Source organism: Phyllostomus discolor, chromosome 7, assembly GCF_004126475.2.
Source record: "Phyllostomus discolor isolate MPI-MPIP mPhyDis1 chromosome 7, mPhyDis1.pri.v3, whole genome shotgun sequence".
NCBI classification, from domain to species: Eukaryota; Metazoa; Chordata; class Mammalia; order Chiroptera; family Phyllostomidae; genus Phyllostomus; species Phyllostomus discolor.
In genome coordinates, this window is record NC_040909.2 from 17,137,267 (window position 1) to 17,163,651 (window position 26,385).

Sequence of the window (26,385 nt, forward strand, 5' to 3'; positions counted from 1 at the left end):
TCTCTAAAGTTAGTTTCAAAGCCTCAAAAACAATGATGTTGATAGAAGCCATGATAGAACCTGCCTAAAGATATCATCACCAGCAACCTCAACAGTGCCTAGCACACAGTAGGCACTCAACCAATACATGTTAACTACGTGAGTTATTAAAGGTCATTAATGAGAGTTAGGGTTTGAGCCTAACTCCAGTTGATTCCAAAGCCTAATTCATTACAGGAGCTTATCTTTCTCAATCACATCTTAAATAAATTATTTTGACTCTGAAGTGATCTGTGATAAAAAAAATGGCATAAATATTCAATCTTTTCAAAATAAGGAACAGATTTTAAACTACGTAAAGACTTTTAAAACACCCATGTTACTTGTTAATAAAGTGCAATCTGAAAAGGGCACAAGAGTTGCCTATAGTGTTCACTGATTGTGTGCCTGCCCCTGTGTGTGTGTGTGTGTGTGTGTGTAGAGTGAGGTCAAAGAAATAGCCAGTAAAAGAGAATAAATGAAAAAGGGATTTCGCCTGCCCATAAAATAACTGATATGAGTCCAGGACTTAGCCTAACAGTAATGTAAGCTGCCAAGAATGTTTAAACATAAAAATGCTCAAAAATGAATATGAGGGCAGCTTTGTTTGGCACATCTAAAAAGCCCTCCATATGTAACCTATGCCTCTTCTCATCGAGTAGGCAGGGATGGGCTCTGTATTCATGTGCTTGTCTCATTTAGAAGTTTCGAGGTGAACTACAAAGGCAAACCTACTAACCATGCACTGTGACTCCCCTCTCCAAAAAATCACCAAAGAAATGCGCAAGAGAATTCAATTACCAAGTTGTTTCTTTTAATTAACTTTTTAATTTTCTCCCCTCGAATCCCTTCTTCTTTCTTCCTCCCAGCATGTTATCCTAAAATGAACTTGTTACCCAGCAGTATACCGTAAAATGCTCTTGAAAAGCTGGGCAGAGTAGCTGTGAAGTTTGTATTTCTAATCCAAAAGAAAGCCAGCTCTGTAACACTACTAATTCTTCTCTTCCCACAAAATTCAAACTATGTGAGTAATATGAGTGTTACCACCCACTAGGCTGAGTAAGATAAAAAAAAAAAAAAGCAGAAAGAAAGGAGAGAAAGAACAAGGTAAGTCAAGCATTAGAGTTGCGTGGAGTGGATAATAAACAATGCAGACATTTTCTCCCATGTCAGACATGCATGGGGTGGTTGCCATGTGCACACCTGGTGAAATTCTAATGGCTTCATGTACTATTGTCCTCATGTCCCTTCATGTCCCTATATAAAGAAACTGAGGCTCAGCAGATGTGACACCAATCATTAGCTGTCAACTGGCAGGTCCAGAATTGGAAGCCAGGTCTGCATATGCCCTTCTGAAATACATTATACAATGAATTGCTTTATAACCTCACTTGGCAATCTGTTCCTAGTGGCCCCTGAAGGCCACCATGGAGAGAACACACAATCGTAACTCCCTTGGATTTTGAAGTTCGGGCATGGGATAAAACCATCCCATGAAAGAATTCAGCCCAGCTTGTTCACTCAGCACATTTGTGAATGGAGTGGTCGAGTTCCCAACAGAACTGGCTAAGTCAGGCACCACCCTCCACCGCACGCTTTGGCCGGTCTTGCTCACCCATTCCCACGATTATTCTTTCATTCAATAATGAAATTCCACGTCAGGCACTTCGCCAGCCTCAGGGTATATAATAGTGAATAAAGCAACTCTAATTCCCATCTTTCTACAGTTCATGGACATAAAACAAATAACGATATAAATGAATCTATAAAGACAAAATAGCCTGTCTCCCTTGGAAGAAAATGAGAGTGTATATAATGCAGAATCTAACTATTGATTGTTTATTATTGAAAGTCCCAAGGAGCAGTGGTATGAAATGATCAGCATTTTTTAAAGTGTCGCTTCAATTGGCTTCTGCTAAAGATTGGATGGTTGTGGAGAAAGGGGGCAGCAAGAATGGAATCAGGAAGGTAACTCGAGTCTGAGGCCAAGGAGAGCCGAGAATGCCCAGTGTATTTGGGAGCGTGGCTGCCCTTGTGGTTTGCTTTGGGCAAGCGGCGGGGAACGAAGCTGCTGGAGTAGCTGAAGAGTGAAAGGTGAGGAGGCAGAGAGAGTGCTCACCAGCCTTCACGCCGTGACCTTGGCTGGGTGGAGAATTAATAAACAGCTTTAGCTAGTGGGGAACATGAGGCCTAATGAGCTGTTTGTGTTTGTTCAAAGACAGAAGAGACCATGCGTTTCAACCTTAGCTGCACACTAGAATCATATTGGGAGCTAAAAAATGACCAATGTTCAGGACTCACCCCCAGAAAATGAAATCGATATTTTTGGGACTATGGTCTGAATGTTTACACATACCCACACACACACATGTGTGTGTGTGTGTGCGTGTGCGTGCGTGCGCACATGTGTGTGTCTATTCCCAGCTGATTTCAATGTGAAGTCTAGGTACAGAACTACTGATACTTTATTTAAGTTATTTAATAACTATGTATTTGTGGCACCTATTAAGGGATTGTTCTTGGTAATTTTGAATATCTATAAAAGGATGAAGCAGAAAATAAGAAAATAAAGCCACAGGAGGGCAAGGGAATACTTTATATAATAATAACACGATAATATTCCTGAGAAGGTGAGGCCGTGAGGGGATCTAGAACTTCTATGAAGCACAGGGCTTTGCTGAAAGCGGGACCCCCTCCCTCCTCTGCTCACTGTACGTGGAAGAGAAACAAGAGACTCTTGGTGACCAGTGCTATTTCCTTGTATACCCCCAGTCACTGGGACTGTACTTAACACACAGCCTGTGCTTGCTAAGTATCTGTTGAGATTAACTGAAAGCATATTTAAAAGATGCTTACGTGCTGCACGGGACTACCATGGAAATGAACAGGTAAAAAGGCCCGTTGATACACTTTGGCTATAAAGAACACTATCAATGCTGAGGAGTCAGGGTTCTGGCGCAGCCCTGCTGCCGCCCAGAAAAGCAAGCCCCGCCTTCAGGACTCTTGGCCTCTAGGCCAGTGCAGCTTCTTTTCTCTGGATTCCGCCCCATCCTTCCACACCCCGAATGTTACACAGGGTATTACAAAATCATGATGCTGAGGTCCAGGGCTGAACTCCAATCCAAACCAAAGGAATCTCTGAGGAAGGAGACAGCCTCAGCTTTCTCTGAATCAGGGAGGGGATGGAAGGACTTGGAGAAGAGCGCATCTCTAAGGGGCCACCGTGCCAGCAAAGATAGACAATGTCCCCTTCCTACACAATATCTTTTCTCCTGAAGACTCCATAGCAACAGGGGAGCTGAGACCAGGTGAAACAAAATTATAGAGAATCAGCCACCAGGGGGAGGGGGAGGGGCTGGGTGAAAAACGTGAAAGGTAAAGGGACTAAGCAAAAAACAAAACAAAAACCCTCATAGACACAAATATCAGCGTGGTGATTACCAGAGGGAAAGGAGGGCGGGGGGAGGTAGAAGAGGATGAAGGGGCGATACATGGTGACGGACACTTGACTTTGGATGGTGAGCACACAATACAACATACAGATGATACAGAATGTATACCTCAGACCTCTATAATCTCACTACCCCATGACACCTCACTAAAGTCAATTAAAATAAATAAATAAGAAAATAAAATAGAAATATATAAAACTGGCAAAGTAAATTTGGGAACTGGAAGAATGAACATTATTAGAAGGATTTCGCACCAACAAAAGTTTCTTATTCTTGTTATTTACCATTAAAAATAAATCTCATCACACAAGAAAGAATAAGCTACCAGAACTGAAATATTTCAGCAACTTCTGTGTTTTCCATACACATTTCACGAATCAAAATCAAAGTTCAGAGGTAAAAATGTCCCAAGCAACCCGAAAAAAAAACACTACGGATTTTAGAAATAAACACGGCATTCCTGAGTTTTATGTGACAGCATCCACCACATCACAATGAGAAGAAAACAAAATGAAATACAAAGTTGCCCCTGAAGAATAATGATACATTCACTAAGGAAAAAAAGCAACTTCAATTTGGTTTCAATTTGCTTTCCTTAATGACAAATAATCAAGTCTGGGAACAGGAACCTCTGTAGCTACATCTGGTGAGGGGCAGGGTGGGGAGATTAGTTCAGCTCCAGCTAATAATGCTGTATGGTGACTGCTCAAACCCTCGATAAAACACCCATGACTGGTAACCATCGGAAACCCCAGCCCAAGTGGCTGGAAGCCCACCAGTCTCACTTCTCAATTACATAATTAAGCTTGGCAGCGGGTTCAAGTGAATTAGAACTGAATGTCATTGTTTTCGCCACACACCCTGTCCTTGTTTTCCTTTCTTGGGGCAGGGTGTGGGGTGTGGAGGGGGAGGCCAACAGTCCTGCAATTAGCGTGAAGCAGAGCAGTGAGAAAGAACCACTCCACGCTAATTAGTTCATTTGCCAAAAGCACTCAATCCATTGGCAGGTAGAATCAATGCTTTCCCGAAATGCTTCAAACTTTGGGTGTTAATTTAAATTTTTGCTTTTTTTTTGCACTGCAAGCCTGATGACTTTATAGAAAAAATATAGATATATTTATAAATGGTAAATAGAGTTTTACAAACAATGCTATTGCCTGAGAGTTCTGTTTCTGTTTTCTTCAGTGCATTTGTAGGCAGCGTCTTCTCTGTGACCTTTGCCATTCAAATGGACGGCTGCACGGCAATCTACTTGAGTTTTATTAAATGTTTCTTCTCCATCTTTACCAGCTTATCGGATACCTCAGTGTTGCTACTGGCTCCTTTCATTCTCTATTTATGCTGCTTACTTATTAACCAATATTTGGATTGTACTCTATGTAGGGGACAATGAAAAAAACAGAACCCAGCTTCAGACTGCTAGTGGCACAGCGGCAGCTGAAGGAGGCTTGCTCTCCAAGTGTAACTAACTGCACATTAAATTTCACAACATTTGCATTGCTCTTCCTCTTTAGAATGACTGTCATAAAAGCCGACTTGAAACACAGATGGCTCGATGCAGCACCCAACTTCTTACAAAGACGATCCAGCTGTGAGTCGAATGCGATTTTTAAACAGAATACAGGAACACTTTGTCTAGGAATTATACGTTCAACTGAAGTTCTACTCAAGTTTAACAGTTGGAGATGTTTCAGAATTGCCCTTCCATAAATTCCCCCTCTTTCTACTTAGGCTGTACAACATTCTGTGGCTGTCGTCCGGGCTCAGAACAGGGAAACCGAGATGCAAGGAGATTAAGGTGGTCTGCAGGAAGGGAGGCGTGGTTCGCATGCTTCCTGGAAGTGATGAAGTCTAGGTTGCTTCCACGTCAGTCTACGCAAGCTGGGTTTCTCTTGCATCCATCCCTAAACTGTTGAGTTATCGCCGAATGTATTCTCTTATTACTGGATGTCCTAGTTCTCTGCATTACGTGATCAAAGGAGGTAGCTGAAAGACAGCACTGAAAAACGCTTCACTACTTTTATGTTTATAATACCAGACTAAGAAGAAACCCAGTCACTTCTTTAGTATCTTTCTTTAATCCATTTTATGCGAGTAATCATAACAAAGCAAGAGTACAATGGAGAAACCTTTACAGTAGCAACATGGCCTAACTTAGACGTGTGAAAAATAAAGGCAAAAGACAACTCCTGCTAGAATGCAAGAGCCAGAGAGACAAGGGTGCTTATTCTGAGGAAGAAAAATCTAAACCATTAAAATCTGAAATCACCTGTGCCTTGAAACATCTTTACAAAATAAGATGCTTCTACAGAAAAGGAGAGCATACGCACTTCCTCCACAAAGGGCTACAGCCCTGAGACACTGAACAAATACAGGCAAATAAGATGGGTAATTGTCCAGTATATTACCCAAATGTTTGAGCTTAATTACTTAGAGATTCTGATATTCTAGAGCCAGAAACACTAAAATGAGATATTGTTTTGGGAATAAGATCTGCCTGTTAGGAGGAACACTTTTGAACCACGATGAGGTTTTCCCATTATAAGTATTACTATTATGTTATTTACTAAATATGTATTATGTGCAAGGAAAATAGCATGTTAGACATTGCAAGAAAAACAGACATTCACCCTGCCTGGTGTGGCTCAGTGGATTGAATGCCAGCCTGTGAACCAAAAAGTTGCCAATTTGATTCCCAGACAGGGCACATGCCTGGGTTGCAGGCCAGGTGCCCCAGTAGGAGGCACTCAAGAGGCAACACACATTGATGTTTCTCTCCCTCTCTTTCTCCCTCTGTTCCCTCCTCTCTAAAAATAAATAAATAAAGCATTTTTTTAAAGAAAGAAAAAGAAGAACAGACACTCTAATGTAGATCTTCCTGTTAGCAAGCTTATGGTCTACTGGGATAGATAAAGAAATGTAATACAGCGGAGGGTCCTCTCACATGTATGGGGTTAAGTTAGGTGAGTATATGCAAAATGACATATTTTTGTTCTGTTTAGCATGCACGGTTTTGTGTGTACAGTTTTGCTCATCAGGGCTGAATACCTGAATCAGGTCCCCTTTCAATGACTGACATGATGGTCATATTATCCACATTCTAAATTTGTGTACACATGCCTTATTCTGTCTTTCTGTTCATCAGCTTCTGTGCCCAGTAGAAATGAATGAAGTTAAGTACAAGGTATACAGAGGGATCAGTACCGCATAAAAGGAAAAAAGAAACTGCTACTATTCTAAAATGGCAAATATTTCTTACAGATGGGGGCAAACTCAGTACATTTTGTGTGCAAATGACAAAAGTAAAGACCAGGAAAAATAAATTAGGTCCTAAATGGCATTTCCCAGCAGAATAAAATAATTACAAAGACAGACAAATTTAGGGAGCAAAGTGCTTAGTAGTATGCCACTTGAAAATGGGACAGTTTCTCATTCCATTTATGTTGCACAAAAAGTCTTATTAAACCAAACACAAATTCAAATCCCAAAACTCACTTCCCTGCTCACCCCCTTCGATTGATTTTTAAATGAGAGAAATTGCTTTTTTATACTGAATAAAGTCAAAATTAGGATCAGGATCATTATTTATTGGCTTAGAGAGATTACTATGCTTTATTAAGATTAAAGAAACTCACCGATTTGCCAAGGTCTTTGATTAGACCAACCGCAATTTTACTATGATATTGCAGAGAGTGGGAGAACAGGCTGCTTGGCTGCAAATGGGCAGACCAACCTCTGTGAGTCATCTTGCAAAGGTTTCCTTTGCGAACAGGCAGTGTTCAAACATATGTCTTGTGTGAATCACTGGACCTCCATGTCTCTGCCATCAAAAAGAGCAGGAGGTACAAGTATGCAACACAATGTGGTTGCAGAAGCAAGCCAGGGTACTGATGAAGCAATTCCTCTGAGTCTGTAATTGCGATGGAAGCAAGCTGTAACTGCATATATCTACAATCCGGGTGCACAATAGGGTAAGCAAAAGGAACTATGATTGTGTTATTGAGGGCTCATCCTTCCCTCCCTCTCCTTGCTCTGGTATTAGGGACAGGTTCAACCATAGACTGTTCCTCCACCGGAAGAGCAGGAGAGGATGGCCTCCATGTGTGAGAATCATGGGAAGTACAAGTCCCCCATTTCCACTTCCCAGACACTGTAATTCACATTCACAGTCAAAGACTCTTTAATCAATGGCCTGGGAAACATGTTTGTAGTCTTACGCATCCTTCTGCAGCAGAGACGTCCCTAACTCATCACCCATTCATCTTTATAAGGGTGGACATTATAGCACAAATAGGCAGCCACTCAAGACAGATGCATGACTAGTGTAGCTCAGTGCCAACGAGAACAGAAAGTGCATCTTACATACAGGCCAATACATTTCAGAAGCAGGCACTACCTGTGAGCCTCTGTTACACTGTGGACTTACCACTTCATCTAAATGTCTGTATGAAGCCCGTCTAAACATCTGTGTCCCTTTGAACACCATTATTTTCCCAGGAGAATGCTCCATCCATAACCCTCTTTCCAAATCTTTGACAAAACTCACTTTTAAACCCTTGGGAAGCTTCTGTTTAAGTGTAGTCATGCACTTCCTAATGGATACCCATATTTTAGTGCATACAGTTTTCGGCCATGTGTTTGTTGGCCTTATTCCAAACATTTTAAATAAATGTACACAAGTACTGTCCTTATCACTATGAGAAATGGTGGCTTTCCCATGTTCTTGGGCCCCAAATTACTTTTCTTCATCCCAGCTGGTATACCAAACACGATCTTAATGCGCAAGACTTAAGTGCACACATGGGCAACATGGGTAAAGAACTAAAAATCGAGCCAAACTAAATAGTATTCCGTGAAATATAAGTCCCCTTCTACCTAGACCTTAGCACTCTGGCCTGCCTTCCTACAAACTGTCCTATGATTCTTTCTGATGTTCTGATATGGAAAAAGGAACTACAGCTATTTCCTTAGCTCTTATGATTGTGTTTATTAGAAGAACTCAGGGATATAGAGAGTAATAAAAATTCTTGCTATCAAAAAACTTAAAGTGAAAAATATTTGTAGTTAAGATTTTATGCATCGTTCCACAATTGTCCATTTCCCCCTCAGAATAAATAGAAGTGTTTTTTTCTTCTAACTTTAAAAAGTATACATATTTATTGAAGAAGTTTTAGTCAACATGAAGGGAAATGAGCCATGATGCCACCACCCAAAAAGAAACTATTAGTTTAAATTTTCTTTATTTTTAACCAGATGGTATCAGATCATGCAGTTTCATAACTGGTTCTTTCTCTTCATGACATATGTGGCTACCTTTCCAGGTCAATACATATGGATCTCTACAATCCTGTCAGTTTATTATTTTCAGCCTCTCAAGTACCCAAGCCTTCCTTAAAGTTTCCTAACTTGCAAAATTGCTTTTATTCCAATTCTATGAAAGAAACAAATAATAGTTTTAAAGCCTGCTAGACAGTAAAGAGTGATTTTCCTAAGTTTTTTTTTGTTTCTTTTGAAGATATTTTAAAGATAGACCCTTATATACTGCAATCCAAATATCAGAAACTGGTTAAATCAAAGCAATAGCATCCTGAAACACAGGGGGGAATGGAAACCCATTTCCCTTTTCAAGTTGGATCCATCTCAAAGGAATTGTGAGAATACAGCAGGACTTCATGAGACAAAATGTCAGACCTGTGATTCAGAAAGGATACCAAGAGTTTGAATAGTCATGCCATTATATTTATGATTACAAACTTATTTATAAGTTAAAAGTGAATGTTTTTCAACAAAGACATGTTTTCCCCAAGGAAATTTTACTATAATTTGTAAATTGGTAGGCTAGCTTATAGTACCAACTCTCCCCCACCCCCCCGCCCCCATGAATAGCTGGTGACCCATGACTTACAGCTTAGGTCTTCTCTATTATAGGCAAAGTTTGCTTGAAGAATCCTAATTGTCTAAAGAGAATAGCATTTCATGATCCTAGGACATGCTGGTTGAGTTTAAGGAGCCATGACCAGAATGTTGAAGTACCATTGCCCTAACTAGGATCAGATCCTGGATCACTGGGAAAGTGGCTTTGCAAGCAGAGCCCGGAGGTTTTCTGCTTTGCTTCTATATGTGCGGTCTGTGGGCCAGCAGTGGTGGCATTACTTACTTACTATCATTACTTGGGAGACTGTTAGAAAGGCAGAAGCTCTGGCCCACCCCAGATGTATAGAATCAAGCTCTATGCTTTGAGAAGCTATCCAGATGATTGAAAGCACATTAGAAACCAAAACACCCTGGTCTGCAATAAGCCATTCATCAAGTCAGGACTGTGTCTACTAGTCTCATAAAATTGTAGAGAAAATGGGGATCTTAAATGCCATCTCATCCAACCTCATCCTGATCTTCAAATCTCCCTGCCGTCTCTTTGCCAAACACTCCTGCAGGTTCCATCAGGACGGTGCTAATGTTAGGGAATGCACAATCTGCCAAGGCAGCTCACACCAGAGAAGTGCATTTGATAGAAAACTGTTTGGTGTAGTTGAAGGACAACGATGTTGGCATCATACAGCCTGGGTTCAATACCTAGTTCCTCCATTTTATAGCAATGAGTCCAATGGCACAGAACACTCAACCAAAATTAAGGGTAATAATATTATTACCCTAATTACATGTTGGCTCTGAGCACTGAATAAATTTAAATGCCTTTAAAGCACCTGGCTTAGTGCCCAAGACATCCTCTCTCTCAAACTCCCTCACCTTCTTAGAACATGCTGAATTCTGGCACCTTGATTTAACCCGAGTGCCTTAAGTACATTCTAACAACAAGGCAGACAAGTGTAATCTCTTCTCTGCGTAACCAATCTGTATATTTTAAAAGACAGCAATCCTCTCCCTGCCTCTATTTGCAAAATGAACATTTGAAAATAGAGGATTGGAGCTATTTTTTACATGACAGCCAATTTCAGAACAAGTGCATGCCTTCCTTTCTCTTTTTTATGTGTGTCCTTCAGAGATACGCCTAATTCTGTTTAGTTACACAGTTCAAATGGGCCCTACATTAACATGCTCCTTTAAAAAAGTGATGCCCATTTGAGGAGGCAGGTAACCAATGCGAAGAGTGATTATACAATGAATATATTATGCAAATTCCAGTGGGCATTTTATGCACATTGAATAAAGAATCAAATTAAAGTCTCATAACCCTTGGAAAATTAGAGTTAGCAAGCACAGAGGTTGATTTGCCCTTGAACACAAAAACTGCTAAGAGCAGACATTCCCCCATCATTTCCACAAAACCGAACCATTTCTGAAGGTTTCAGATTAAAATAAGAAATCCCCCAGGGGTCATAGAGATCAGCTATTTTTACAGGAATAATTTGGAGTTGCAATTTTAAAGTGTTACGAGTTGGAAGGCATTGGTGAACTTCCGTGACATATTTTGAAAAGCTAATATTCCAGGTAATCAGCCAGTTGAAAACACCAACAACTGCGTAGGGACAGGGGAGAAGGGAAGGTGGGGAGGAAGGCTGCCACAGAATAAGCACAGGAGGGGTGATCTACAGAGCTTCTCCACCCCCCGACAATCCAGAGTGGAAGTTATGCACTAGATCATTATGTCCATTCAGATTTTCTTCACTCCATGTGCTAATGAGACATAATAGCCAGCTTCTTATTATGCTGTCGTGTCTACCTCATTGTGACTTGCCAACACTGGTTGTACCACTGGACTCTACAGAGAAATAAGAGTCCATCAAGAAAGATAATGCACCAAAGCCCAATCTTCTTCTGTCATCATATGTTTATTACCTCCCTCCTCCCATTCCACCCTGGTAACCACCATAGCATTGTATATGCCTATGGATTTTGGTTTGTTGGTTTGTTCATTACCTGTTTTTAATTTTATATCCCATGTATAAGTGAAACCATATAGTTCTTGACTTTTTCCATCTGACTTATTTCATTTAGCATGATATTCCCAAGATCCATCCACGTTGCATTTCATTTTTTCTTATGGCTAAGTAGTGTTCCATTGTATACACATACCATATCTCCTTTGGCCAATCATCTATCAAAGGACACACTGGTTGTTTCCAAATTTGGCTACCATAAGTAATATTGCAATGATCACAGTGATGCATATATTTTTATGAATGACTATTTTCAAATTTTTCATGTGGCTACCCAGAAGAGGGGTTGTTGGGTCCTCTGGTAACTGAACACAAAATGCAATATATAGATGATGTATTATAGAATTGTACATCTGAAGCCTATGTAATTTTATTAACCAATGCCACCTCAATAACGTTCAATACAAAAGGATAATGTAGAAGGTCCATACAGCATCTACATTTTGGAGAACAGAGAAACTGTCACCAGCACTTCATTAAGTCAATAAGCTAATACAGGTGTGAGTCAGGTAGGTCGAAAACCCATTCTGCTCCCAATTTTTGTTCATGGAGCCAAGATGTGGGCTCCAGGGCCAAGAACACGACATTTATTCATCCACTCTTAGAAATCAACTCATTTCTTGACCATCCTCTTTGGGAACCAGGTAGAATGTAAAAAAGAAAAGAGTGCTATTGATTTCACAAATGCTCAAGGAGGTCTTTCTATAACTTTTGAGGTAGGTGCTACGGTGGGGAGAAAAAGCCAAAGAGGACATAGGTTCTCTCATAAGGGAATGAAGACGCAAGCCCAATGGAGGAATAGCCGGTTTAACGCCACGACGTTCATTGAAGGCTGTTCGTGGCCTGTGTTTCTCAAGTACAAACACCCAGAGCACACAGCATGATGACGGAAAGAAAGCTTTTTTCCCTGAGTAGGATAGCGATAATAAACATGATGAATTTGAGCTTTTTAGCATGCTCTTTTTTCTTTTGAAAAAGAGTTTATTTTTATTGTATTTTTTCATCCTCATTTATCCCCCTTACACCCTCTTCCACCTCCACCTACCTGCCTCCCTCCCGCAATCACCACACTGCTGTCTGTGTCCCTGAGTTCTTTTTCTCTGCTTCTGATGTTTTAATGAACTTCGTTGAAGTCCAGTTTACATAAGATAAATGCCCACTTCAGTGTTTTGTTTAAGGAATTTTGACAAGAATACTCATCTGTAAAACCACCATGACAACCAAGATATGAAAGAGTTGCCTCACCCATAAAGCTCTTACATGTCCCTTTAGAGCCACCCCACCCACAACCTCTAGGCCCTGGCAGCCACTGAGTGGCTTTCTGCCATAACAGCGGAATTTTGCCTGCTCTGGAATCAGACAGTATGTACCCTTGTATTCTCTTTTTGCTCCTTGCTCCACATACTGATAACATGAAAAGCGGAGAAGAAAATGGCATTCTATTAATAGTTCGAGCAAAGACTTAGGGACAGGTAAGAAAGGGGTGAGGAAGGGGTGAGTTCAAGAACTTAACATAGACAAAACATAATCCAGATGAAAGAAGAAGAGCTGGAGAAGTAATGCAGGACAGATAACACGAGCTGACCACACGTCGTGGGGAACTTCTGAACAATTTTTACGACACATCTCCTGCTCCCTCATTGTAGTCTGGCCAAGTCGCCTCAGGGCTGTTGTGCCTGTTATTCCCTCTGAGCACTCAACTCCCAGACTGTACGGAAGCTGGGTTCTCCCTCTCCTCCACCAGCTTCTATCCCCACATGCAGTGAATGCCCTCCGTGTCGCTGGGCACAGTCTGGGATTACTTCACTTATAAGATTATCATATGCTACCCTAACACACCGTAAGGGCCACGAATACAGAGAAAAGGATGGTTTTGCTCATTACTGGACAAATCACCAGGTTTCGCTGTCCTTTCTGGTTCATATCAGCCACTGAAAGAATAAGTATGTGAGTGAATGAATGAATAAATGAGTAAATTCATAGTGGATTAAAAACCTTTGCTTTTACCCAGTCACATGTATAACCCCAGGCATTATAAGCCACACAACTCTCTTTGACAAACTTAAGGCACAACATGGAGTTTTGCAAACTTGCCACATTGACCCTAAAATTACAACATTGGTCTGATCTGTTTGTTTATACACTTTTGGACAAAACAAGGCAAACTAACTCTGGCAAGACCTGATAGATGCTGATGTAAAAGTCCCCCTAACTTTTGATAGTAGTTATTAGCATAATAATAGTAATTAAGTAAGTAATAAAGTGATAAGTAATTATTAGCATAATAATGCAGAATTCTCTTTTCTAAATATGTCAATTATGTACTACAAACAAGTCAGGTGTTTTTGGTGTTAATGGTTTGGCTGTTTTTGGGAAACTAGAGTTTCATGCCATAGGATTTAAGGTGAGGTTAGCACAGTGCTGTGTTTAGACCAGTAAATAACTTTGTGTCAAGGGCTAGCTGGTTGCTTGCTTAGTTTATTGTGACTTCACAAAAGTACCCAGGAACAATATTTGCTCAGTAAAAGAAAAAAATATGTGAGCCGATGACAAAAAAAACACACACACACAAAACAAAACACGATGATCAACGATGTTTACAAAGAAGGGCAGTTTAGGGAATGCCAGAACTCTGTAGTAAAACAGGACAATTGCAAAGGTAGCAAATTTACTGTTTTCAAGTCCTGCTCTTCGAACTTGACCTTGGAAATGTTTTTAAACACACAAAGACTCACAAACAGTGGCACAAGCCACATTTTCCCCCTTTCTGACACAGAAATAACACATTAATAACTCATTTTCTATAAGCTCCTGGAAGCTCTCCTTTCGGTGTTCCCTAAGGTCCCTTCGCCACTTAACAATGACCACACGCAGGGTAAATAAGTGTTTGGAATACAATTTCAGTTTCCCTCCACCAACTGCTCATGAGGGAAGAACACATTACTTTCTTCTTCATTTATGTCGGTTCCTTCTGCCTTTGGACAGGAAGCTTCTTGGAATTCCCTCTGGGCTTCAAAAACACGTGGAAGAAGAAAACAGGCTTGTGTGAGAGAGCCCGCTTCCTCTCCGTCTGAAGTGGGGAAGGATGAAAACAAAACACCGCTACAGAAAAGTTCTGTGGCTCCGAGCTTCCTCTTCGAGGATGAGAGTGTCAGTCACATCAGATATTTTCAGACTGCTCTTTAAAACCTATGCCTCTCTTGGAAACAATAGCTTTGACTTGTATCTAAACCCAAAGTGATGGCGTTGTCTTTCCAGAAGCTGACTTGCCTAAGCTGACCCGACGCTATGGCAGGATGACTTCTATCCTAAAAAAAGAAGCCGGGGCTGATGCAGAGTACCCAACCCTTTCCCTGACAAGTTTCTGCAGGGCACTTTAAACCTCGGGGTTTGAGAGCTATACCTATCACAATGCAAAAATAATAAAAAGGAAAGCTATATACTTTATGCCGCGCACTTTATTAAGCTTTTATTCACAGTTTATCTCATTGAAATCTCACAACAACTCTCTAACTATCATTACTCCCATTTTGCACATGAGATAACCCAGTCTCCGGGAGTCAAAATGATCTCAGTGCAATATAAATGAGTTGCATAAATGGTAATTGTGCAGCAGGGCTTCTGTGTGATACATATTTTTTACAATAGCAATTATAAATTCAGTAACATTTTCTAGCAAATGAGCTTCAATTATCATACTTATACATGTCATATAAAAGGGTTTAAAAAACTCATCTGTTGGGCCTCAGTGTCTAGAAAACTAGTGCAATGTAAGCCTTCAATAAATATCAGCTGAATGAATGAGTGAAAATATGATATTAAAACATCTGTTCCTGTATAATTGTGCTAGAGGCTCTTCCTTTAGTAATAAAAATAAAAAATGTAAGAGCTTCCATATTGATGTATCCTGGCTGAGGGTTCAGATAGGTGTGAGTTCAATACTGTGCTCTTACCACCTGCGGGGGTGCCTGGAATGTGACAAACGCTCAAGAAATATGGATTGAATAAATCAGTTAATGAATGGCCTCTGAAAGGGTAAAGGACAGACCCACGATGGTCACCAGTCATTTTGGGTAATTGATAGTAAGGGTAAAGCAAGAAATCTCTGAGAGATTTAGGAGGATATTTTATCAATGGATATGTATATTTCCTCTTCTCTGTGTTTCAAAGTAATAGAGACAGCCCTGGCCCAGATGTATTACATGGCACATTTCTTCTTGTAGAACTTTAGGTTTCTTTGCAGGAAGGCTCTTAGCACTGAGAGAGAGGACGGATTATAAATGGAAAAAGGCAGTCCTCTACCCTGACCTGCTGTGTCTGACTGCCCCTTGGAGGCCGGGATCACAGGAGACCTCGTCCTGCTCCCCCCACCCCTCTCATCCAACTGTGAAATTTACAACATTATAACCCCCTTCCACTGATTTCTTTGTTTCTCCTTTTTCCCTCCGGTTCTAAGTGTTTTCTCCTAGACATATATCTACCCTTAAGTTCTTTAATTCTCATCGTTAAGCCCCAAACAGAAATGAAGCTCTTTAGACAAGTTGTTAGTATCTCAAAAGTGACTCCCCCTAAAGAAACTGTGTTTGTGATGTGCTGATTTTCCCTAGAAATTGACTTGGTGTTATGCTCCAAAGTGGTCAGTGCTCATGGGGGATGAGCACGGGTTAGAGGAGGATAGGGCTGAGTTGGGATATGTATAGAGAAACAATCTATGGAGAAAGAGAGTAGAAGTAGAACTTCCTTGCCTGCAATTAACAACGAAGGGTAGAGCCTCAAGAGGCCGAACCAGAGATTTGGATTTGTGTACTGAAAGCAATCTTACACCCAGTAGGACAGGTGGTAAAAGGGAAAAGAAATACTTCCGTTGTGCGGAGAGGGTGGATTTGGGAACCTCCCCAGAGGTAGCAAGTCATCACTTTACACCCAAAACTCCATAATCAACATCGCAGCTTCTTCCTTACTGACCTGTGGCCACGCAGGACAGCCAGCCCAGAGGTGTGATCTCGACGGTGCACAGCTTTTAAATTCTTAAAAATTCATATAATTCATTGCAACGTATTTTCAAATCTGTGACATTTCAAGACTCAGGTTATCAGTCCCTCTTTAATAATCAGGAGATTTGGAAGCAACATGCCTTTGTGAAAATAGTCGACTGTCACTGATTAGGGGCTGCTATCTTCCTTAGTTTGGGCGTGATTGTATCAGTTTGCCTTAGAGCTCACCTGACCACACTTCCCATTCTTGCCTGGAATACTCCCAGCTGATGCAAATAAGCGAAATGAGTCAAAAAGTTGGGTTTCTGAAATTCTAACACCTTCAGGTCTAAAAATTCAGATTTACATGATAACTGAATCATGTTCAAGAATTAAAGGAACTTTATACAACATTTTCATTGTTATTAGTTAACTACACACTGCCATTCCCATGTTCTGAGTCAGTCTATTTTATAGCAATATCTGTATGTGGATTTCAACTTCCTACCCAAATAGACATCCCTGTTTTGAGAAACAACCCACCAAACAGCCCAGTTAGGCACTTGAACTCATGCCACAAGGTTTGGTGTCAAACACTGGTTATTAATCTCCGCATCTCCCTTTCCTCACTGGAAAATTAAGATAATCATATCGTATTTATCATTCATCAAGCTGTTGGAAACATTAAATGAATTAACCCATATGTAAATCACTGGAGTCAGTACCTGCCAATGTTATTTATTTTTGTCAGTAAAGAACTCAAATGTTTTTGACTAAAAACCGTATTTTTAATTACTTTATTGTTTACAAAAGTAAAAATAAGTCACAGTGCTGCTCATGTTGATTTCAAGTTCGTACAACCAGGATCTGTGCACAGAGAGGAGACAGCCATGATTAATTGCATTCTACTCTCTCCTAATTTACTGAATGATCTTGAACTGCACTTTAAACCTAATAGGCCTATGTTTCATTTTCTATGTTTATCAAAGGAAGATCGTCATGCTTTTGAAGTGTTCTGATATTTTAAAACATGGCATTCCACATTGAAATATTTGGTTTTTATCATCGCATTATGAGGAAAGTGTTTGGACTTATTAAGGCATTTTAGAAAACATAGTTCATGTAATAAAATGCCATCTTTAATTCCAGTCAGCCCTATATTTTAAAATCCCAACATCTTTGAATTCTATTATGCATTCCTAAACTATCTGGGGGCACTTACTATGTATTCCAAATGTAGTTTTATGTATACATGCAGTGTTGAAGGAAAGCATTTTATAACCTCCCCATGGAAATATCGAACTTAAATTTTACTAATGATTTTCCCCATTTCAGAGATTTTTTTAAGATAAGATTTTTTTGTCCTTTATTTTTATTGTTGACAGTATTACACATGTCTGTCTTTCCCCACCCTTTCCCTCCACCACCCAGCCCCTGCCCCACCTTCCATCCAGCCATCACCACCACTGTCTGTGTTTTGGGTTATACATATATGATATGTTCTTTAGCTAATCCCTTTAACGTTCCATCTTTGTTGATTTGTGCATATGTGCTGGGAAGCTTACTTTTTATATACATGTACTGTCTATACTATTTCCAACTAAGTGAACTAAGTATTTCCAAACATCTTTGCGTATTTTTACGTAGCTCACATATGTGGTCATGAGAAACCCCATTATCTTAGGGAGCAAGGGGATGGAATGTAGCCATACTGGTATAAAAAAGATTCTTAGCCAGAGAATATAATTAATTATAAAATTCTAGGTTGGCTCTGATTTTTGGCATACAGCATTTTCTTTGTTATATTTTGAAATACAGTGATATCAGCTTTCAAAAAGAAGGAAAAATCTATGTAGTATGTGTACCTTTCTGTGAGAGGATGCTTGGATTCTCTGTCATTTTTCACCCATACTGAATGAAATTCTCACCCTTGGATAAATATAAATAATGATCATACAGATACACAGCCATCTATGAAAAGCAACTAAAATATTGTTGGAGGCTGGAATAAGTGAGGAAATTGTGATTAATACTGAGCTGAGTTCTGGCCATGCAAAATACAATATCTTTGCATGTCCCAGAGTGTCTGGCACCCACTAGGCATTTTTTAAGGTTTGTTGAGTTGAGAACTTAGGGAAGGAGAAATTCAAGTTCATATAAATACAGATCATAATGGTCTTTGAAAGTAAGCTCTTGGGTTAGGTTCACCACTTAGAAAAATATTAATTAGCAAGTGCATTCAACATAAATTAGGCAGTGGTTCATTAAGTCATTGATTTCATTCTTTCATTCAATAAATGCCAAAAAATACCTCCCATCTCTGTGAAGATCACTTATTCTTTAGAAGACTAATAGAGGTTCTGAAATGTTTGGTGGACAGCTAAGTTTGGAAAATACTGGAATCATTAATATTAAGTGAGCTTTTTTAACATGGAGACTTTTCAGGGCCTTTAAAATCTAAATGCACGTAGTCAATTTTTAACGAGTGACATCAAATGTGATGCGATGGCAGAAGAATTCACAGATGGCATTTGACTTAATGGTACAGACGAGTGGTAGCACCTTCATGGGGCGGACAACATTTAAACTCGTTCCTTGGGGAAAATTACTTTCCCCAATATAAAATTAATGCATGCTCACTTAGAAAACACAGAAAGCTGTAAGGATAATAATAAAAATGAACTATTAGGACATGGCCTAGAGATAATCATTATTAACTAATTCTGAAATTTCTGACATTCTGTTTATATGACATCTATCTCTCCCTTTTTAACTGTACCTCTTTATATTGTTAAATAACTATGTGCTTACTTATGTGTGTGTTATTACAACATGGGTACTTTTCGACAGCATTAAAAATCTTCAGAAATATTTTAGTGCCTACAACTATGTAATCATTCCAATGTAGTTGAGTATTTCTGTTATTTTTCTTCCCAAATTCCAGTTAATATGAGTCAGTGGTTCTTGATGTGTGGTTCCTAGGCCGGCTACATCAGCATCACATAGAAACTTCTTAAAAAATGCAAATTCTTGGGAACTATCCCAGACCTACTGAATCAGAAACTCTAGAGGGAAAGCCCAGCATATAAAAAAAAAAATTGAAGTCTTTGCATGTAATTGCAATGATCAATTATTTTTATTTCATATGCAGATAAGTTCATGTTATAAAATTTATAATGTTTCATTCTGTATCTAACTCAGGGATGAAGTAAGAGCTACTATATGACAACTACTATAAATTTGCTTCCTCATTCTCTGAAATTTAGTGATGCAAATAATTCTACGGGGCAAGTGTAATATTGATTCCATTAGGGAAACCCTGTATTTTTCTTCCTGGATGGTTGTCGGTCTTTTACTTTACAATTTAAAAATATTATCAGGATATTCTGAAGAAAGTCAAAACACTATTCAAAAGAATATATGCACCTCCATGCTCAGTGCAGCACTGTTTACAACAGCCAAGCTATGGAAACAACCCAGGTGTCCATCAAGAGATGAGTGGATAAAAAAGTTGTGATGCCTATATGTAGGAGGGTGCAGCCAGGGGCCCCCCAAAAGAAGGATTTGTAATGGGGTCCAGAACTCAAGATGTCCAGGAAATATTAGAAAGATATATAGGATGTCCTCACCCTCCACCACAGGTGTGAGTTGGGGGAAGGGACACTTGGAGCAGGGCCATTGAGAGCTGTTCTGCATAGCAACAGCTTTGCAGCTAACCTCTGTGCTGGTCATTTAACATATCTATAACCTTTAACTGGTTGCATAGATATGTTAAATAGCTGTGGCCTTGCTCTGAGCCAAGGGGATGGAAGGAACTTCCCCCCAAGATGTAACTGGGAAGCCACTCCTCATAGTTACAGTGCCTGCGTCAGAGCTTGAAGATGATTGGCTCCACGACCTGGGGCCACCCCTGCGCAGGCTCACGATGGGATCCCAGTAAAGCTGGAAGGATATTTAACCCAGACTCGGCAGCCATTGGAGAGAGGACAATGTGGCTGTGGCAGTGAGGAGAGTCAAGCGCTTTTGGCAGAGTGGGGACCCCCTATCTCCGCAGTCATGAGAAGAATCACCTTGCGGCTTTAGCAAAGAATCACCACACAGCTTCAGCAGAGAACCTCCAGGCGGCTTCAGCTGAGAACCACCACGTGGCTTTAGCTGGAGATCCAGGTGACACAGCTGATGGTGCTGGGAACCGAGGGAGGCCTCCCAGCTGAGCACGGATTACTGGGAAGAACCGAGGGCTGCCTGAGCAACGGACCTCTATTTCTTTTCCTGAGATACGGTACCCCAGACTGGGCAAAGTGGGGAAGGAAGGACTGTGTGTGTTTGTGGGTGTTTTAAGGGACTTTGGGATTTCGATGAAGACTTTAAGTCATTACTCTTAAGTCTGTATAACTTGAATAAATAATTCCTTTTCTTTTCACCAATCTCTAACATGGAAAGCTATAATTCTCTGGTGAAGGGAAAGGTGAACCTAGTATAGGGGGACCCCAGGAGAAAGAGGGGTCAATTCGGTAGCATTGTGGGACTCTCTTCCCTGGCGGTCAATTAGGGAAAGCCATGGGAGACCACATGTGCAGTAGCTTTAAAGTAATACAACTATTTGTACATGTGCAGTAGAAGCCCACCAAAACTAGCCAGGAAGGATCTGCCCTATAAGAATAGAGTCCCTCCAGCCCATGAGGTCAATCTCTGCTCGGAGCTGGCCTGCTCCCGTGTTCTCTGCTATAAACTCTGCGTGTTCAGTTCAATTCTTTGTCCCGATCACCAAAAACCTGGTTACCTGTGCCCACCTGTGACAATATATACAATGGAATATTATTCAGCCATGAAAAATGATATAGTGCCATTTGTGAAAGCATACATGGACCTAGAAGGTATTATGCTAAGTGAAATAAGCCAAATTGGGAAAGATAAATACCATATGATATCACTTACACGTGCAACCTAATAAATAAAATAAACAAACAAAGTAGAAATAGATTTATAAACACAGAGAACAAACTGATGAAGGCCACAAGTGAGGGGTGCTGGAGTAATGGGATAAGAAAGGGTGATTGGTTTAAGAATTACTAATCAGTAATTACAAAATAGGTATTGGGTATAAGGTAAAGCATATGGAATACAGTTTACAACTTTATAATAACTATCTATGATGCCAGGTAGGTGCTGAATTATCAGAGGGAACAGTTTGTAATATATATGAATGTCTGTCTACTTTACTGCACACCTGACACTAATAGGAAAGTGTTGAATTCAGACTGTAATCCAAAAATAAAATTTAAAAAAGTTGCTTTAGCCACTCAAAAATATTATCAAAATATGTGTCTAATTCTCCTTCAAATGGTTTTGCTTTGATCATGGCAAGCTTCTATAAAATGAATTTCTCGCCGCCCTCTCTTTTCTCTCAGCCCCTCAGATTTGGGAGGAGTTCTTCAACTGGGCCTTGAATATTTATTTCTGTTCTAAGTAATCTAATTTCCTTCCAGACACTTGTAATTCTCAGTTTGTATCACCTTCCTTTGTCCTGTGTTCCTTTCATTCATCTAATATCACTTTGTGTTGTTCTTCTACACGCTGTTATGGGAAATGCGGACGTGGATGGGCGACTCTAATGTGATTTTCATTTTGAAATTGTTATTCCTGCCTCCTTGATCTCGCACAGCTCCCATTCCATCCCAGCGTGTTGCCTTGGCCCCACATCCTGTCCCCTTTTCATTTCATCCTCTTGCCCCTTCATCTCGGCTTATTCCATTTCGTGGCTCTCTTTTCCTGTTTACCAAAGGCAGTGTCTTCTTAAATCAGATTAACTATGAAAAACAGCCTTCTAATTTTTTTTCTGGTTCCTGTTATAAATAGTGTTCAGAGGTCTGCTCTTCCTCTTGTCTTCAGGATATTATTCTTTTTAATTTTTGCCAGAGAATGGTTTTTGCGGGTTACATTTTTTTTCCTACTTACCCAAAATAAGGAGAACAATTCCCAGATTTTGCACTTACAGAGTCAGAGGATTTCTCTTAGCTCATGATGATTCTTTAAATACTTAGTGAGAATCCCACTCAGGTCTGTTATGGGATAGTAGCTGGACAATCCCAGTGTCTTAACAGTCAGTGAGTATTGTGAGTAGAGGCTGGCTCTTTCAGCCTTTGCTGTTCATCGGAGTCCCCGAACCAAACAAACGCAGAGAAATCATCTGTTCCAGGCATTGCCTCCTGCTACATCCCCCTTTCTGTCTTCCTACCTACAGCATCTTACTTACAGGGACTGTTTGGGAATAGAGGGAGCAAGGCTGGTAGAAATGAGCACAGTGCCTTGGGTATCTTAAAAAGCATCTTCCACCCAGGCAGCCTGGTTTTGCTATTCCTGGGAATCTTAGCTACCAGATCCGTCTGTAATTGCTGGTTGTTGGGAATGTTATTTTTCATTATACTTATTCTTCTCAGGTTATTTGAACAGCTTAGAAGATTTATTAACCCAGGATATATCTCTAAAAGGTGAGCTACAGGCAGAGATGCTGTGCATCTGTCCTCAGCTTCCCTAGAACTGTATTTTAAAATAAGTATTTAGCCCTGGCTGGTGTAGCTCAGTGGATTGAGTGTGGGCTGTGAACCGAAGTGTCGCAGGTTCGATTCCCAGCCAGGGTACATTCCTGGGTTGCAAGCCATAACCCCCAGCAACCACACATTGATGTTTCTCTCTCTCTCTCTCTATCTCCCTCCCTTCTCTCTCTAAAAATAAATAAATTAAATAAATAACCAAGTATTTATAAGAAAGCCACTTATTAAGGAAATGCTTATTTTAAGGAAATACACGTTTTGGGAGTGACAGAAACAGACAGAGGAGAGGAAACCAAGCAAGGGGGTGTCCTTTCAGAGAAAGTTTCATAAAGGGTAGTGCTACTTTAACCCCTCAGGGGAGTTCAAGTGTGTAGGTCATACCTCAGAGCTGTCCCAGCCCTAGCCAGGGAGCTGGGCCTTCACTTTCAGGCGGCAGAGTCATTGGGTAGGAACCACTGGTGGGGAATGAGGAGGCTCTGAAAATCCCAGGTTCTTTTAGCTCTTGCACCTATAGGCAAAGGAGTACTAGTAGCCCAAGGGCCACTCCAGGAAGGGGAATCACGGATTCTAGCACTTGGAAAGAAGTATGCCGAATATGCGGCAGCGGTGGTGGGGGGGGGGGGGCGGGGTGCAGGTGAGGACAGGTAGAAAGGAACCAAGGAAATCTGGGTGAGCAATGGACAGTGTCCTCTTTAAATACCTTTTCTATTGCAGCCACCATTTTACTTACACCCGCCCTGCACCCCCTGGGACATGGGAAGCTAACCATACCCACTAAAATATTGTTATCTCCTGCCTCAAACCATCAAATAACAGTTCACTGGTTAAAGAATGGTTCTGAGACACAACTTTATCCTCTAAAAGCAGACGGCAGTTTACCTGGTCATAAGCTTTTTCTTCATTGAAGTTTATGGTAGCTGACCAGCTACTTCTGAGTGTGGCAAAATAATAAAAGGCACATTTTGAAATCTCTAATGTAGCTAATCACTTTCAACATATCATCACATTAAAACATGTTTTCACAGATTATATATTTCAAGTGTAGTTTAGTTTTATCTTTCTTACATTTTATCAAACACTTAATTCAGCTGTAGTAGTGTATAAGAATTAACTGCTACTATTACATTGGTTTTGAAAATGGCTTTTTGAAACAAAGCCATTTTCTTTACAGTGGTGGTGCATCCATAAATATGAAATCTAAGTGGAGCAGTATCCACAACCTAGTGTCCTGGGGTATGCCCGATTGCCAATAAGGTGGAGGGCACCTCATGGAAAGGAGGGGCGGAGAGAAGGATCAAAGCCCTCCCTAGACTAGGCATAACAGTGCTAAAATGCAGGTATCTCGAAGCCCTTGATTTGTCAAAGTAGGACTGTCCAAAAAACTCAATAAATAAACATGAACTATTTCAAGATACTCTCATTCCTCCCGATCCCCAAGTAGCCAGAGGACATTGCTTATGTATTGTCTCATTTGCTTTGGATTTGCAGGTTTAGATTTTGTTCCTCTATAGAGAGGAAAGAAAACATAAGAGAATAAAGCTGACCCACTGCTTCTTCAAGAGTTGGGGTGAAGAGTCATTTAGGGAGTCCATCTAATCTCCTTTGTTGAAATACCACTCGGTGAGGAACTTCAGTGTTCTGTTCATGTAGCAAACACTGTGGCCTCTACTCAGCAAAGACTATGCCCTATTCACAACCAGAATGAGAACTCCAGATCAAGGATTGAGATTAATTCCACTCTGATTTGCCCCTCTTGCCAAAAGTAGGCTCTCAATTCCTATTTGTTGAACTAATGGATGATTTTAAATAAATCTTGATCTCTATTCCAATAGCTGCAGGTCTGAAAACCTGCAAGGTGATTATTCATTTATGACGATTATATATGAATAAAAGAACCAAGAAATGAAAGAATACGTTAATAAATTTTTCTCAAACTAGTGCATTATCTTTCAGGCTGGGATGCGAGTCTCCTGTCGATCTCTCTAATGAACCTGCGCTTCGTGTTCATGCCGGTGACTTTCTCCTGAAGCACTAATCTAATCGTGCCATTCTTATGCTCAAAACTGTCTTCTTACTTACAGATGAACCCAAACTCTTGAACACACAGGCCCAGTTTCTAGGATATGTGACACTGAGTTATTTTCCATCACCTCCTCGTCCCCTGTAAACCAGTACCAGATGACTCATAGTTACTTATATGTATGAATCACTTTTACATCCCCTTTTCTTTGCTGTTGCTTTTCTTTTGGCTTAAAGTGCCCTAATCATCTTTTTTCCTTGTCTAAATTTTACTCATCCTGCAGAGCAGAATGTAAAAATCCTTATCCTCTGTGACACTTTTAGAAATTCCTACAGTTAGAAATAATCACCCCTGTCTTGATCTACATTGTCACTGGCCATGATTTATTAGGTGGCTACTTATTTATGTGACTGTGCCTCACTTTTATTCATAAGTACTGTTGAGGCACTGAGTGATGATGGTGATGATGATGATGATGATGATGATGATATTTCTGTCCTTTATTCTCATGGGGGCCAGCATCAACTGCTACTCTTTACGGAACTGAAATGATTTCCCTAGTTCAGAATTTTATAATTCATGGTATGATTTGATCAGGAGAACCTGGAAACAAGCTAAAAGCCAAACAATAAGAGAATGGTTGAGTGATTTATAGTACAGAGACACACTGAAATCTTAGGTGTCTATTAAAATTACCAGTGTGAAAATTAGTAGCTCCATGAGAATATTTATGATGTATGTTAAAGAAAAAAGACAATGAAAAATACATATGAACTGTAAATATACCTATGCAGAAGACATTTGCATATTAGGAAGGATAATGAGGCAATTAGAAACAAATAAATATGATTGCTATGATAGCATGGAATAATGATGGGTGCATTTAAACTCCCCTTTATTTTTCTTAAAATGCTATTTATGCCTCAGACATGAAAACAAAAAGCTCCTAGTGAGCTAGGCTTGGAAAAAGGTTACACTAATTATGAAATGTTCTAACATTACTAATTCACAAACTCAGACCCTGTATGTAGATTATAACAGGATAACAAGCTGAAACACCAAAATTCCCATAGTGGAACTTCCAGGCTATAAGGAAGCAAATGTCTGAGAGACATGTTATTTTTTTCATGAAATTAGCCAGTTAATTGGTGTATTATAAGAACATTGCTTTATATTGCTCTCTATCTGAACCTGCAAGATCTATGTTAAAGCAAGTCAGATACTGGCGACAAATGAAAATTATTAATGTTCTGTATTTATGCACTTGATGATTCTAGTGGTGGGTCCCTAGACGCCCCCTTCAGGGCTGCAGGACTCATGTCGCCAGCTTGTCATGGTATTGGTGACTGCTGGCTGCCACACAGGTCACTCTCTGGGCACTGACCACCTGGGAACTAGCAAAACTCTTCAGTTTTGAGGTGTTGAGAATTGTAAAATTTCCTTTCCTTTCCTTTCCTTTCCTTTTCTTTC

The 26,385-nt window shown here is 40.2% G+C and overlaps 1 protein-coding gene across 9 annotated transcripts in view; it reads right to left on the reverse strand.

Annotated features, from left to right (window-relative positions):
- Positions 1-26,385, reverse strand: part of RBMS3 (RNA binding motif single stranded interacting protein 3) — a 623,271-nt gene that overhangs the window by 356,068 nt on the left and 240,818 nt on the right. The gene's annotated exons all lie outside the window — the stretch shown is intronic.